Raw genomic sequence first — 13655 nt, forward strand, 5'->3', positions numbered from 1 at the left:
AGTTTCCACCAATCTTTGCCCCCTTTACTCTCGCTCATTAATTTTATGTTGTTCATAAAACTTAATGTTATTAAACTTCACATTTTTATTTTTTAACTTCCTTGTTTCTCTTAAATTTTAAATTCTTGAGGATCTTATTTCCATAGGCCAAACTGCCTGGCTCATAGTGGCCTTTAATAAATATGTGCTTAGTCACTCAAAACGTGTTAGCTAGCTGCCTCCCATTGTGCCAGAATGTTCTAGGCGTGTCAATGCAAGGGTGAACAGGATAGACAAATTTCCTTCTTTCAGCAGTTATAAAAGTTGCTAAGACAAGGCAGACAGTATGCAATCTGTGAATAAATGCACAAGAAATTAACAATAAATGTATGATAGGGCAGATGTAAGGCCTAGGGAGAAAGTTTCACTAGATGATGTGACAGTGGCCACTTGGAGCTGGAGCCTCCAGTCTTCAAAGGCCTGGCCCAGAATTTCAGTTTCTGTATCTCCCGGACTTTCTACACATAACCACTGACTTTATTTTCTGTAAGCTTGCTGCTCCAAAGTGGTCATCATCCAATGAATGTTAAGATAGCTCTGAGTCCATTTCTGTCTCCTTCTATCCCAGTGCTCCTTGTGCCCCAGCACACACACGGCGCCACCCCCTTGTTCTTTACAGAGGTCAAGATTTTCCTTACTCATTGATTTTCCTGCTAGAGCTTAAATAAATTTCAAGTCTTATTCAGTCATGCTTTACACATTTCTGCTTCCAGCTCTGAGTGGTTGAATTTATCTGTCCTTTGATGTCTGTATTAATATAGAACAAATATTAGCAGATAATGTATTGGCGGTCAAAAGATGAAAAGAAGTCTCATGCTAGTGTAATGTTCATAAAACTCTTGATTTGAGTTCTCACAATCCAATGAGGCTAACTTCATCCTCAAACAGATGAAATAACACCAGCAGTCCCCCTCAGAGTTACAGTATTTTAATTATGACCATTAAAATCTCATGTGCACACATCATATACATCTTGAACTTGAGAGTCTTGAAATGGATATGTTATTTCTCAGAGAATCCTAAGGGGACAGAAGTTACTGGATGCTATGAGAGGCGGCTTCTACTGTACAAATAATTCTCAGCAGAACACTCAATCTAACCTAATAGATAATCCTGAGAAGGCAAGGTATTAGTTCTTCTAACACTGATGAGATTCTATACCGTGTTTTCCTTTGTGTTTCCCATTATTTGGGAAAGGACAACATAATATTTATCTGTGGATTAGACACCATGGATTCAGGCATTAAGCCTTTTAGATATGTCTGCCTAAGTTCCCTATCAAAAAATGTAGGTAGTTTGTGTTCTATTGCTTAGTTTTGCCTTTTGAAATATACCCCCTACTACCCACCTTGGCCCATGGGGCAACATGCAGACACATTTATGGATACTACAGGATGCAGTGTTAGAGGATGAATCCCTTCCAACTTTAATACCAAACCCAAGAGGATAGAGAGCATGTGCAGAAGACTGCACACGTGCAGCCAGACAGTGTGTGTAAAGGCCTACCTTATTTTGAAGGAGAAAAGAAGAAACAGAAATAAGAGATAATGTACTGGCATTTTAAAAGATTGGGTTCTTTAGTCCTCAGAGGCTGCCATGAAAGATAAGGAAGAGGTATACGGGGGCCCATGGCTCACTGGTACTGTGACCCTCACTCCATGAGCTGCAGGTGGCCATCAGGAGCTGGATGGTGGACGATGCTGTCTATGCATTATGGGCTCCTCTAGGGCCCACACACTGACAAATGAGTATGACCTGGATCTCTGGGGAGAGGTGGTGGTTTGTCAGGACAGAGAAGAATAACATTCACCTGTATTGCAAATAAGTGCAAATAAAAATGCACTGGAGGAAAGAGTCTCAGAAGAGACTCTAGAAGGATCTAGAGGAAGGAGTCTCAGAACAGGAACAAGATGCCAGGACCCAGGTATGGACTAGTTGTGGAGGACTAGTTATATTCCATTAATCTAGTCAGTAGGCATTATTAAGGATTTACTGTGTACATATTACCCACTGCCTTAGTAATTTAGTTGTAACATTCCTAAAATGGGGAATGGCAATTCTGTATAACTCAACTGTATCCTTCAATGGCATTTCTGACTTTTTCATTAATGTTGTACTTAACTAGCAGTCTGCTGGCCTGAAATTTGTTCTCTCAAGTGAGTTTCCCCCAGGAGAAGGGCATGCCCCATAAACATGAACCTCATCTCTCAGACCAGGGAGATTCTGTGCTGGTAAGCACACACTGTCATGCTGGTTTATCAGTCTGTCTTCTGTCATTTAGGTGGGCATGCCTCAGTCCTCCACAGCCTGACCACCTTTGTTGAGCTGATGAAATTGATTTTATAAGTCTAGCAGAGTAGGGGCCCTGGGTCTGACAGAGAGGTGGCCTCCTTCTTGCCTCTTGCAAGGTGTTTCCCCCGAGGGACTGTGCCTGAAATGGCTAATTGACCTCTCCCAGTTGCCAACATTGCTGCAACTCAGATCCAACCCCAACTTTGTCTTTTTAGCGCTAATGCCATTGCATGAGGAAAACTTCCCACTCACCAGGTGTTGTGTGTTGGATTTTTCCTCAAAAAGATATGTAGAAGTGAAGTCCTAATCTCTGTTACTTGTGAATGTGATCTTCTTTGGAAACAGTCTTACGTGACATAAAAATGAGGTACATGGCATGCTCTGAATCCAGTGTGATCCCATGTCTTATGAGAAGAAGGAGATGTGGACACAGACACTAGGAACGATGCGAACACCATGTGACCACAGACACTTGGGGAAGCAATAAGGCGGTGTCAGAGTATCGGAGTTCTGTGGGCCTGTGCTGAGGAATGCCTGAGGCCTCCAGCAGCTGGAAGAGGCAGAAAAGGTATGATCTATCACAGCAAGCCCAGGAAAAGCATACACAGGGTTATGATTAGCATTCAAACTGAACTTAGTGTACACAAGAGCTTCCTCTCGTGCCTGTCTTCTCAGAAAAGAAATCTAAGAGTTGAATCCCCAAGACCTTTAGGCATTTTGGCTCTATCTCTGCTGATTTTCAGTATGTTCTCTTCCTTTGTCCATTATAAAGAAGGCTTATTGCTTATTAAATGGGTTATAATCAAACATCAGACAAATTCTCAGAAAAGAGAGCTGTGAGCCAGGACTTGATGACCTAGAAGTGAAAAATAACAATTTATTAAATCTCATAAATTTTACTCAAAAAATGCCCAGAAGCAAGGCATCAGTAGGTCAAGAGGCACATCTTTTTTTGTTCTGAAGTGTTTATTGTGCAGAATGAATAGACATGTTGCTTTTCCATACATCGTTTATTTTCCTGATTAGAACACTCTTCCTGAAACTAAGATCCCATCCTTAATACTCTTACAAGGTTGAATTTAAATGTTCAGAACATCCTGCTCACTGAAAATTGTTAAAGCCATACATGATAAAAATAGGTATGAATCATTTTTCCTCAGATTTTTTATTTGTGTTTGGATTTTTGGAAAAAAAACTAGCTCTTTTGAAAATTTGCCTCATGCTCTATTAAAGCTGTTGCAGTGTGTGTGTGTGTGTGTGTGTGTGTGTCTGTGTGTGTATGTGTGTGTGTGTGTGCCACATCATTTCAGAAGCCCATATATCATCCACAGGAGCTGAACAATTGTCCACAAATGGAGAGTGTGCACCCTTTGGTTAGGACAGAGAAATCCTACCTTAAATTTTAACGCAAGTAGGCCTTTTACAATTATGCTTTGAAGCTTTGGCTTCCAGCTCTAAGGGATTTTCATTTCATCTTCTTTTCCTGTGCTTTGGACAGACTATTCCTCATTCTGGAAGCTTAAGTTAATGTGATCAAGATTTTTCTCATCACAAGGAAAAAGAGAGAAAGAGGGAGAGATAGAGAGAGAGAGAGAGGCAAAGGGAGAGAGAGAGACGGAGGGAGGGAAGGAGGGAAGAAAGTGGGAGAGATTGGAATAAACACGCAATTAGATGCTTAATTGCCTTCCAGTGAGGTGACAGTTATAGAGTTGGGCAATATGACTATGACTAGGAACTCAGTAGCTGCTGAGAATTCTGCAGTGGAAGGCAGTGATTCTGTAGGACTCTTAGATCCAAAGTCATTCCCTGAGCCAGTGTGGCTGTGCTGCAAAGGGCCCAGAAGAGGTAAGCATTGTGAGAAGGACTTTGAGGTGTGGCTGCTTCTCTTTGATGGGAGGGTAGGAGGTTGCTGGAGGCCAGGAGGTGCCAGAAGGCAGAAAGGAACATAAAGAAGGTAGACAGGAGATGCACTTGGGAAGACAAAGCAATTGCTCTTCAATGACCATATTTGGTAGAACAGTACAAAAAGAAAAATTAAAAAAACCTCAAATAATGACAATAAAGAACTTCATCGCACAAGGTTGGCACAGCGCTTTCTGTGCTTACACAAATTTGACAGCCCAACTTTGAACTGTGGAAAACTTGAAGGGAGGACAGGAGTGAAGGAGCAGCTGTGTGAGGAGTGTTGGGTGCATGAGGAGAGTCAGGAGAGAAGGTCAAGAGGAAATGACTCCAGTGGTCATTTCTGGTCCTGTAACCGGTTATGATGGATGGGTTGGAGGAGGCAGGAGAAAGAGTATCTATTTAAAGATGGCAATTAAGAAAGTATGTTTAAGAAGAGGGGAAATGGCAGTGCAGGCTCTGGCTGTTGATGTGTCTGATGAAGCAAAACTGATTCACCTACAAACTGACACAGCTGCATTAATGTGGCTGAAAATAGCAGATCTCACCGCCTGTGATGGAAGCGCAGTGGAGAGCGCCTCATCACCTGTGGGCTTATGAATGTAGATTATTCCCCTTTGACGGAAAATCATTTCTACCTGGTTTCTTCCAAGGGTGTTGAATCACTGCCTTCCATTGTCTGCTAAATGAGCATTTAAACACCAATTTGTTGTTCGGAGTTTGGACCTGTGTTCACTGGGTGATATGAGGTATATTAACCTTATGCTGTTGAAATTTCCTCTTGTATTTTGTGTGGGTCTTTTTTTTAATGCCAAGTGTAATTGCTGTGATTTGCCCAATTGCTTTCATGTACATGCAGTGAGACAGGTTTATGATACTGGGATATACGAGTCAGTGAGCAAAATTAAGCCTTCATTATCTGAGTCTACGACTGTAGCTCAGTTCTACAAAAAGTGCAGGTGGTAGAAATTTGATTCTGAACTTAAAGAGACCTTGCCTCATACAGACATATTCTAAATATATCCCATTGCATCAAAACTGTTGAATTTGCTTTTGCTTCCTCTGCATTTTCTTTCATAAATATTGCTGAATATCAAGATTGTTTAGTGTGAAGAGATGCATTCCCTTGTAGTTTTAAATTAAAGCATATTTTCATTTTTCACTTCAAAGAAACCACCCAAGTATATTTCTTGCTCTTGGAAAGGTAAGACACATGCACAATTTAAAGGACAAGGTAGAGAAGTGAGTTCCTTAGAGAAATGCAAGCCGTCCCCAAACACCCATCTGCTCCTCATGGGTTATGCTTTGCAAATGAAGATCCTTGGAAGTCTCTCTGGGTTCCATCTGTGAGCCAGCACCTCCTGCAGTTGTCTGTAATTGGGCATCGTGATCTTGGATTCAGATATTCTTGGAGGAGACAGCAAACATAAAGGGACTGATGATAAGTGAAAACTGCAGAAGGGGTCCTGGTGAACCAACACTCCAAGAGGGAGCATTTCAGAGCAAGGAAGGGCTCAAGCTGTGAGCTGGTTAATCTGATCAGTGCACCAATTTGTTATTTCACATGCTCTACCAGTCCCAGACTTTCCTGTCAAGGCAGGGGTGATTCTGTGTAACTGGAAGTTACAGTCCAGCACAGCTATAGGTGTATGAGGAGGTGCAATTATGAATCACATACTTACCATCCAGGGCATGTGAAAACTCAGAGAAGTTGGCATAATTTAAGTCTGATCCTCAGAGTGGTTGGAAGAAACACCAGATGTTCAGTAACCTCAAGGGCAGATGATTAGACAACATGATACAGGTTAAATGGATGAATAGTGAGGAGGAGGATGCATGAAACTGTAACATATGTATATGAAAATACTAACACAATTTGGGGAAAAATAGGGAAATTCTGTTGCTCTTGGAAGCCTGAGGTTTGAGTTCTGCAGATTCACTGTGCAGTTGTAAACAGTATTGTAGGGTATTTTCATTCTCTACCTATATTGTCTGGGCTTAAATCTGAAGTACCAATGCATGATTAATATAAAAGGTAGAGTTAATATTAAACATATATTATCAATACATAGTTAATAACAACAAGTATGGACAGACAGGAACTCAAAATGCAAGAATTCAGACTATTTATGAGAAAGTCATGAAAAAATACAGTTTGTGATCTTTAATCCCAGACCACATAATTTAATTTTAATTGACAGGTTTTGAGTAAAGTTAGAAAAATATCGAAGAGCATCCTACTGAATTCTGTGCTAAGTAAGGCAGGCAGAGATGAAGGGTATCATCCAAGGCAAGCTGAGGGGGCTGTTCTATAGGCGAGCATTGGACTGATGGTTTAAAAGTGTGATTTTTTTTTTTTTTGCCCATAGATTTCTAGTGTTTTTCTTCTTTCTCTTAGGAGATGAATCAGTAAGGGAGGCCAGAGTCCCTTCTCAAATGTTACCTGAACAGGGCGGATATTTTGTATGCAGGTTTTCAGTCTTGTGCTTGTTGCTGGTCCGAGCCTGCTCTCCCTTCATTCATTTACAGGCTCATTCAATGGTACTCATTCATTCAGTTATTCATAGTAACTGTTCACCATGAGTTTCCCGCTCATTGCAATGTATGTGCATTATTTCCAGCTCTAACTAGATAAATAACACTCATTAAGCAAGTCTCTCTTGGCACCTGTTTCCTCCGTTGTCAAATACAAATAATAATGGTTTCTATCTCTGAGGGTTGCAGTGTGGACAAAATGAGTTATTTATATGAAGCACTTAGCACATGATAAGCACTCAGTATATCCTAGCTACTCTTATTTTTAAATTCAATTTCCATTTGATTTATCACAATATGCCTGCCATTTTGGGTTAATTTAGCCCCCTCAGAGTTGCAAGAGAAATGTCCTAATTCTTCTAATACTAGATATATGGTGTCCTAACTCAGCTATTGTGATGAAAGAAAGTGAGTTTTGCAGTTGGAATAATCTGGATTTTGAATGTCAATTCTCCCAATTCACTATGTTATTGGGAAAGCTATTTGTTATGCTTTAGATATAAAATGCTCCCAGCCCAAAGTCTCATGCATTCAAAAGTGAAACTTTAAAAATTTTAATTTGTATATCTTTACAATATATAATGATTACATTCATCTTGGAGAATTGGTTCATTTACCTATCAGAACTTAATCATTTTTACCTCCCCTCTCTCCTCTTGTCTCCCTCTGTCTCCACATCCCCTTCCAATCTCCAGATTGGAAGGTGATTGGATTATGAAGGCACACACTATCAGTGGATTAATCATTCATGAGCTCATTTGCTGAAGGTGCTGTTAGGAGGTGGGACCTGGTTGAAAGAGGTGGGCAACTGGAGGAGGAGGTGAGTGGGAAAGGTGTATTCTTCTTTTTGGCTTCCCCTTTCTCTTTCTCCCTCTGCTTCCTGGCTGCCTTGGGTTGAGCAGCTTTCCTCCATCTTGTGTTCCACCATGTTGTTTCTGCCTGGAAGCCAGCCAACCATCAACTGAACCCTCTAAAACTATGTGTCTAAATGAACCTTTCATTGTTTAAGTATTGAGTGCTTAGGTATTTGGTCCCACTGACAATAAAGTGACTAATATACTATTTAAACTATGCTTCTTTTAAATTGGATTATTTGTGATGATTCCTTGTTGTTTTTTGCTTGCTTATTGAGTTCTTTATGTAGTCTAGATATTAATCTTTTGTCAGATGCACAATTGGCAAATATCTTCTCCCATTCTGCAGGTTGACTCTTCACTATACTGGTTGTTCTGTGTTTCAGAAACTTTTTAGTTTAATATAGTCTCATGTGTTTATGTTTGTTCTTTTGGTTGTGTTTTTGGGGTCATATCCAAAAGACCTTTGTTCAGACTAATGTTTTAGAGCATTGCTTATATTTTTTCCACGAGTTTTATCATTTGAGGTACTACATTTAAAATTTTAATCCCTTTTGGCTTAAATTCTGTGTATGATGGAGAGAGCGTTTGAATCTCTCTTTTGCGTATAGGTATCCAGTTTTCCAAGTACCATTGTTTTAGAGGCTGTGTTCTTGGCTCCTTTATCAAAAATCAGTTGGTTATAATTTGTGAATTTATTTCTTTGTTCTCATTTCTGTTCCATCAGTCTCTGTGTTTAATTTTAGGCCTGTACCATGCTGCTTTTGTTATTTCAGCTTTGTAGTATATTTTGAGGTAAGGTAGTATGATGCCTCCAGCTTTGCTCCTTTGCTTTAGATTACTTTGGTTATTTGAGATGTTTTTCACAAGAAAATCATTTTATGGAAGAAGTTCATACAAATTTGAGGATTGATTTTTTTTTCCATTTCTGTGAATAATGTCAAAGATATATTGATAGGGATTGGATTGGACCCATAGTATGGATATTTTAACAATAGAAATCCTTCCAATCCATAAGCACACAATATCTTTTCCTGTATTTCTATCTTCTTCAGTATCTTTCATCAGTCTTTTGTAGTTTTCAGCATAGATATCACTAATCTCCTTGATTTAATTTATTTCTAGGCTTTTAAAAGTTCTGTTTTAAATGTACTTCTTTTTATGATTTCTTTCTCATATAGTTCACTGTTACGGTATTGAAACCATGCTGATTTTTATATCCTGCAACTTTACTGAATTTGTTTATTAGTTCTGATAGTGTTATAGTGAAGTCTTTGGGGATTTCTCTATGCAGCCCTGTGCCCTTTAATGATGGAGATATGTTCTGAGAAATGCATTATGGAACGTCATCACTGTGCGAACATCATGGAGTATAATTACACACCTAGATGGTTTGATCTCTGTGCACCTGGGCTACCTGGGACAGTCTGCTGATCCTTGCACAAACCTGTAGAACATGGTACTGTCTCAATCTGGTAGGTAGCTGTAAGACACGGATTTGTAGATTGGAACATGTCTAAGTATAGAAAGTATACAGAGACCTTGCGGTATAAAAGATGAGGAAAAGGTACCCAGGTACAGGCTGTGATCATTGATGTAGGTGACAGTCCTGGAAGTTGCTGAGTGAGTCAGGGATGTAAGCAGAGTGAACGTGAAGGGCCTGTGCAGACCATACACTTTATAAGTGCTTCAAGGAGGCTGTGCTAAATTTATAAAAACTTTCTTTCCTCAGTAGTAAATTAACTTCAGCTTACTGTAACTTTCTACTTTCCTTACTTTTATTTTTTTTAACTTTTTGACTCTGTGATAACATTTATCTTAAAATGCAGACATATTGTAAAGCGGTACAAAAGTACTTCCTTTCCTTATGTCCTTATTCTATAAGCTTTGATCTCTTTTTGATTTTTTTATATTTTAAACTACTCTGTTGAAGACTAAGACAAAAACACATGTATTAGCCTAAACCTGCGCAGAGTCAGGGGCACTAATCTCACTCTCTTCAACTCACACATCCTGGCCCACTGGGAGGCCTTCAGGGATACCACATACATGGCGCGGTCATTGCCTGTGACAACAGCCTCCTTCTTGGTCCTCCCCAAGGGCCTGCCTGAGGCTGTGCTATGGCTAACTTCTGTTTACAGAAGAAGAATGAGTGCACTCAACAATACTGATAAGAGGTTTCAATACTTCATCATTGCATCACTATTTTCATCATTATTTTAAAATATATATCAGTAGCATAGTTGTACATTATCATTATTCTGTACTGTATGTGCTGTGCTTTTATACAGCTGGCAGTTCAGTTGCTTTGTGTACATCGCCATCAGTACAGATATGTGAGCAGTGGCTACATTGCCAATGAGGTGGCAGGAGTCTTTCAGTTCCATTCTGATCTTATAGGGCCAGCACTCTGTACACAGGCCTTGTTGACCGAAATGTCACTGTACAGTGTGTGACTGTTCACCATCACACTTGAACAGTAAGTGCAGTGGTTGTTGTTTTAACTTGTAATTTCCTACTAAGGTATAAGATTGAGTATTTTTCATAGGTTTATTTAATCTCTTTACATATATTATGTATTTATATTTAACCTATGCATAAAGATTTGATGGACTGTCTCATTTTTTAAACTTTTTTTTACTTAAATTCTTTTCTTGGTACATTTTAGGTATACAACACATTTACATTTCTCATTGGGAACTTGTACCTTTACACGATGCATCTTGGTTCTTACTTTTTCCCCATTCCTAGCCTTCCCTTCACCCCCTCCACCCTTCCCTATTTACAAAGACTTTGTTTCCATTTTTTTCATTTCTCATCATTTTTCCTTTTCCTTCTTTCCTTTCCCCTGCCCCTCCCACTACCCCTACCCCTTTGGACTTTTTCTCCCTATTTCGCAGTATCAATTATTCATTCTAATCATTGGTACATTTTAGGTATACAATATAATGACATTCATCATTGGAAATTTGCACCTTACATAATCTCTCTTGGTTCTTATTTTTCCTCCTTCCCCTCCCCTCCCTTCAACCCCTCCATCCCTCCCTATTTACAAAGACTTTGTTTCTATTTTTCCATTTTCTCATATTCCATTCCCTTCTTTCCTTTCCCCTCCCCCTCCCACTTCCCCTTCCCCTTTGCCCCTTTTCTTCCTATTTCACATTATCTATTATACCTTTTAGTCCTTATTTACACTTTCAGTTGATTGTCTCATTTTTGACCATTGAAAAATTCATTCATTTTTAGTTCTAAGGGTACTTGTATATTTTAGAAAGTGGATTTTTATGGGATATATCTTTTACAAATGTTTTGTCCCAGACTGTGGTATGTCTTCTTATTCTAATGATTCATGGAACTGTAAAATTCAATTTTCTGTCTGTAAAAGGAAATAAAAATGAGACAGGAAAACTTCTGATCTCAAATTAGGTTACAAAATGTTAAGAAAGAGCTGATGCTAAAAGGGATAGGTAGATATCTGTAGACAGGCCTGTTCTCCTTTTGTTTATTTTTTTTCTCTCCGGTTTTACCTGCTTCCTTGGGAGCTCTGGCTTCATGAATATTGACCTCTGGAAAAGCCTATTTATAGACATGAAACGTATGCGGATAAGTCCTCTTTAAGGAATCTTTTTCTTGACCCTGCCACTTTTTAGAGCAAGTATAATAACAAATGCCATCTTCTTTATGGCTACAAACCATTTATCTATTCCCAAGTATCCGAGAAATCACGACTGAATGAGAAATGTGGAAATAATGCAGTAATGGATAAATTAAGAGACTTATGTTTTAATCACACAAGTGAACAATTGATCATTAAAGCAGCTGAGGTCATCTTGGAAGTGATCTGACAATGCTCTATAAAGTAGACTTTTCAGTACTATGGAATAATCTAGGGACACACAGGAAGGCAAAGTGATGGATAACGTGGTGGCTGGATGTGCCTGTCAAGGCAGACAGGGATGCTTTTTGCATTCTTCCTTCCCTGCTTTGCATTTTCTCTTTGCCTTTTCCACTCACTGGGGCTCTTTCACTACCTGTGTTCAAAGGAAGCTGTCACCCTTCTTCTCAGCCTGGCAGACTGAAAGTTCAGAAGATAAGAAACCCTTCCTGGCATGAAATGCACCGTGAAATGTGTTTGAAAATAAAGTTGTTAATGACAATTGTCATCAAAAACTTGCTCTCTCAAATGCATTTTTCATAGTTTCCAGGCCAACAGGAACTTGTCTTGTATTGAAATTTCAGACGGTCGGCTAACTGTGACAGACAAGCAGGAATACTTAATGTGTACATATACACATGAGCACACTTATGCATATGATTACCTATATAGTGACAATTTCTGCACAGACTGTTCTCAGAGACAGACAGGGACCATACTCCATGCACCTGGTATAAGCAAGCATATAGTAGCCAGATCTTTGGGTCTGTGTACTTCTGGAAACTGTCCTTCTGAGAGAGGACAAAAGCAAAAGCAAGAACCTTAGGATTTCGGGGCGCAATGGGTTCAGGTTCAAAGAAAAAAAAACAAAATGAAAACATACAGACACATGCAAAAGAAGAGTAAAGCAAACCCAATTGTCTGGGAGGTAACTCTGTAGGTCCATGGACGTGTTCCTTAGGAGGTCCCTCGTGACTCCCAGCCCAAGGGCCAATTACTCTCTCTGCCTGCACTTTTTCTTATACTTTGTTAAACTAACAGAAAAGTCTACCAATTAATAATGCATTTAGGTTAATAAGCTCCCTCCTGAAGGCTAAAGGGCTAAGAGTCATTCACACATTGGTGTAAATTTGTTTAATTAGAGTTTTTTTTTTTCTCAACCTCCTTCCATTGCACGGGCAGGCTGAAATCATCTGTATTGAGGGGGGAAAGAAGGGAGTTGCCATTTATGGAGAGCCAAGGGTGTGCCAGCCCAGTAGCATTTTCAACTTTATTGTATTAACCTTCACAATGGGCTCTCATACTAAGTACCATTGCTCTGTCTCACACTGAGAAGGTGGAGGGATGGCAGGGTTTGAGAACTTAGTCCAACATTACCATGTCAAATGGAGAAAGTGGGATTTAAATCCAGATCTGTCCTGGCTAAGCAGATGATTGATAGAGGAACTGTTCATTAAATAATTCAATCTGGACTCTGGAAGTCCTTTGGTTGCTGGGTGTCTAGAGGCCCATACATAGCCAAGGAATTAGTCTAAGTATTTCATTCATTTATGTGATAACTAAGTATGTCTTAAATTAGATTATACATGAAGTACTTCTCAAATTTATGGAGATTTGGAGATGCACAAAAAGGCAGGTGACATAGGATCATGATTTAAAAAGGGAAGATGGATAATAGCTAAGTACATACTGCAGTCACCCCTTGTCCAGGGGATAAAGACCCCAATAGGAGCCTGAAACTCCAGATAGTACTGAGATTAACAAAACCACTCATAAAAATAGAACAATTAGTATAGAATGCTTTTCTCAGAGAAACGTTTGACATGGTCCAATGCTATTTAGATCATTGGCAGTAGTGTGTGATCATACCAAGGAGGTGAGACAGCATTCTCAGCCTCTGCCATTAATCTCCAGGGGAGGTAGATGGGGATTTACATATCTGTGGAGTCTAAATACCTCATATTTTATTAATGGCACTATGTCATTCCCTCTAGCCACCCACTACAGCTGGGAGTTTGTGGTAAAAGTGTGATTCCATGAAGCAGCCATTAGAGTTAATTCTCTTAGTCATCATCAAATTCTTTGATCTTTCCTTATGTCTTCTCTGGCTCTACAGATGAATTTTATGCACGTGATGATAATGGGACTGGAAATCTTGTGCCCTAGAAAAGAAATTAATCACAGCCATCATTTTTGCCATAATTTAAAAAATATATAAAACCAAGTAAGTTTATTCATGGAGAAAACAGTAACAGAACACCCTGGGGCCTTTCAGTCCAACAATTAAAATTGCATTGAAAAGTCAACAGTGAGAGTGTGGAGACTTAAATACACGGAGAAGGTACTGTTGCTCTCTTTCTTCAGTTTTCATATATTTA

At 39.3% G+C, this 13655-nt stretch overlaps 1 protein-coding gene and 1 long non-coding RNA gene across 11 annotated transcripts in view; both read left to right on the forward strand.

Moving 5' to 3' along the window:
• Opcml (opioid binding protein/cell adhesion molecule like) overlaps positions 1-13655 on the forward strand; it is a 1190405-nt gene that overhangs the window by 729894 nt on the left and 446856 nt on the right. The window lies entirely within an intron of this gene.
• Positions 1-13655, forward strand: part of LOC147827414 (uncharacterized) — a 56792-nt gene that overhangs the window by 17326 nt on the left and 25811 nt on the right. The window contains exon 1 of the long non-coding RNA XR_015452409.1: positions 1-13655. This exon is cut by the window's left edge and continues 17326 nt beyond it; it is cut by the window's right edge and continues 15692 nt beyond it. This is a non-coding gene — a long non-coding RNA (uncharacterized LOC147827414).

This window comes from Heterocephalus glaber, unplaced genomic scaffold (genome assembly GCF_053883595.1).
Source record: "Heterocephalus glaber isolate CG9 unplaced genomic scaffold, H.glaber_assembly_v1.0 deba00001446, whole genome shotgun sequence".
Lineage (NCBI taxonomy): Eukaryota > Metazoa > Chordata > Mammalia > Rodentia > Bathyergidae > Heterocephalus > Heterocephalus glaber.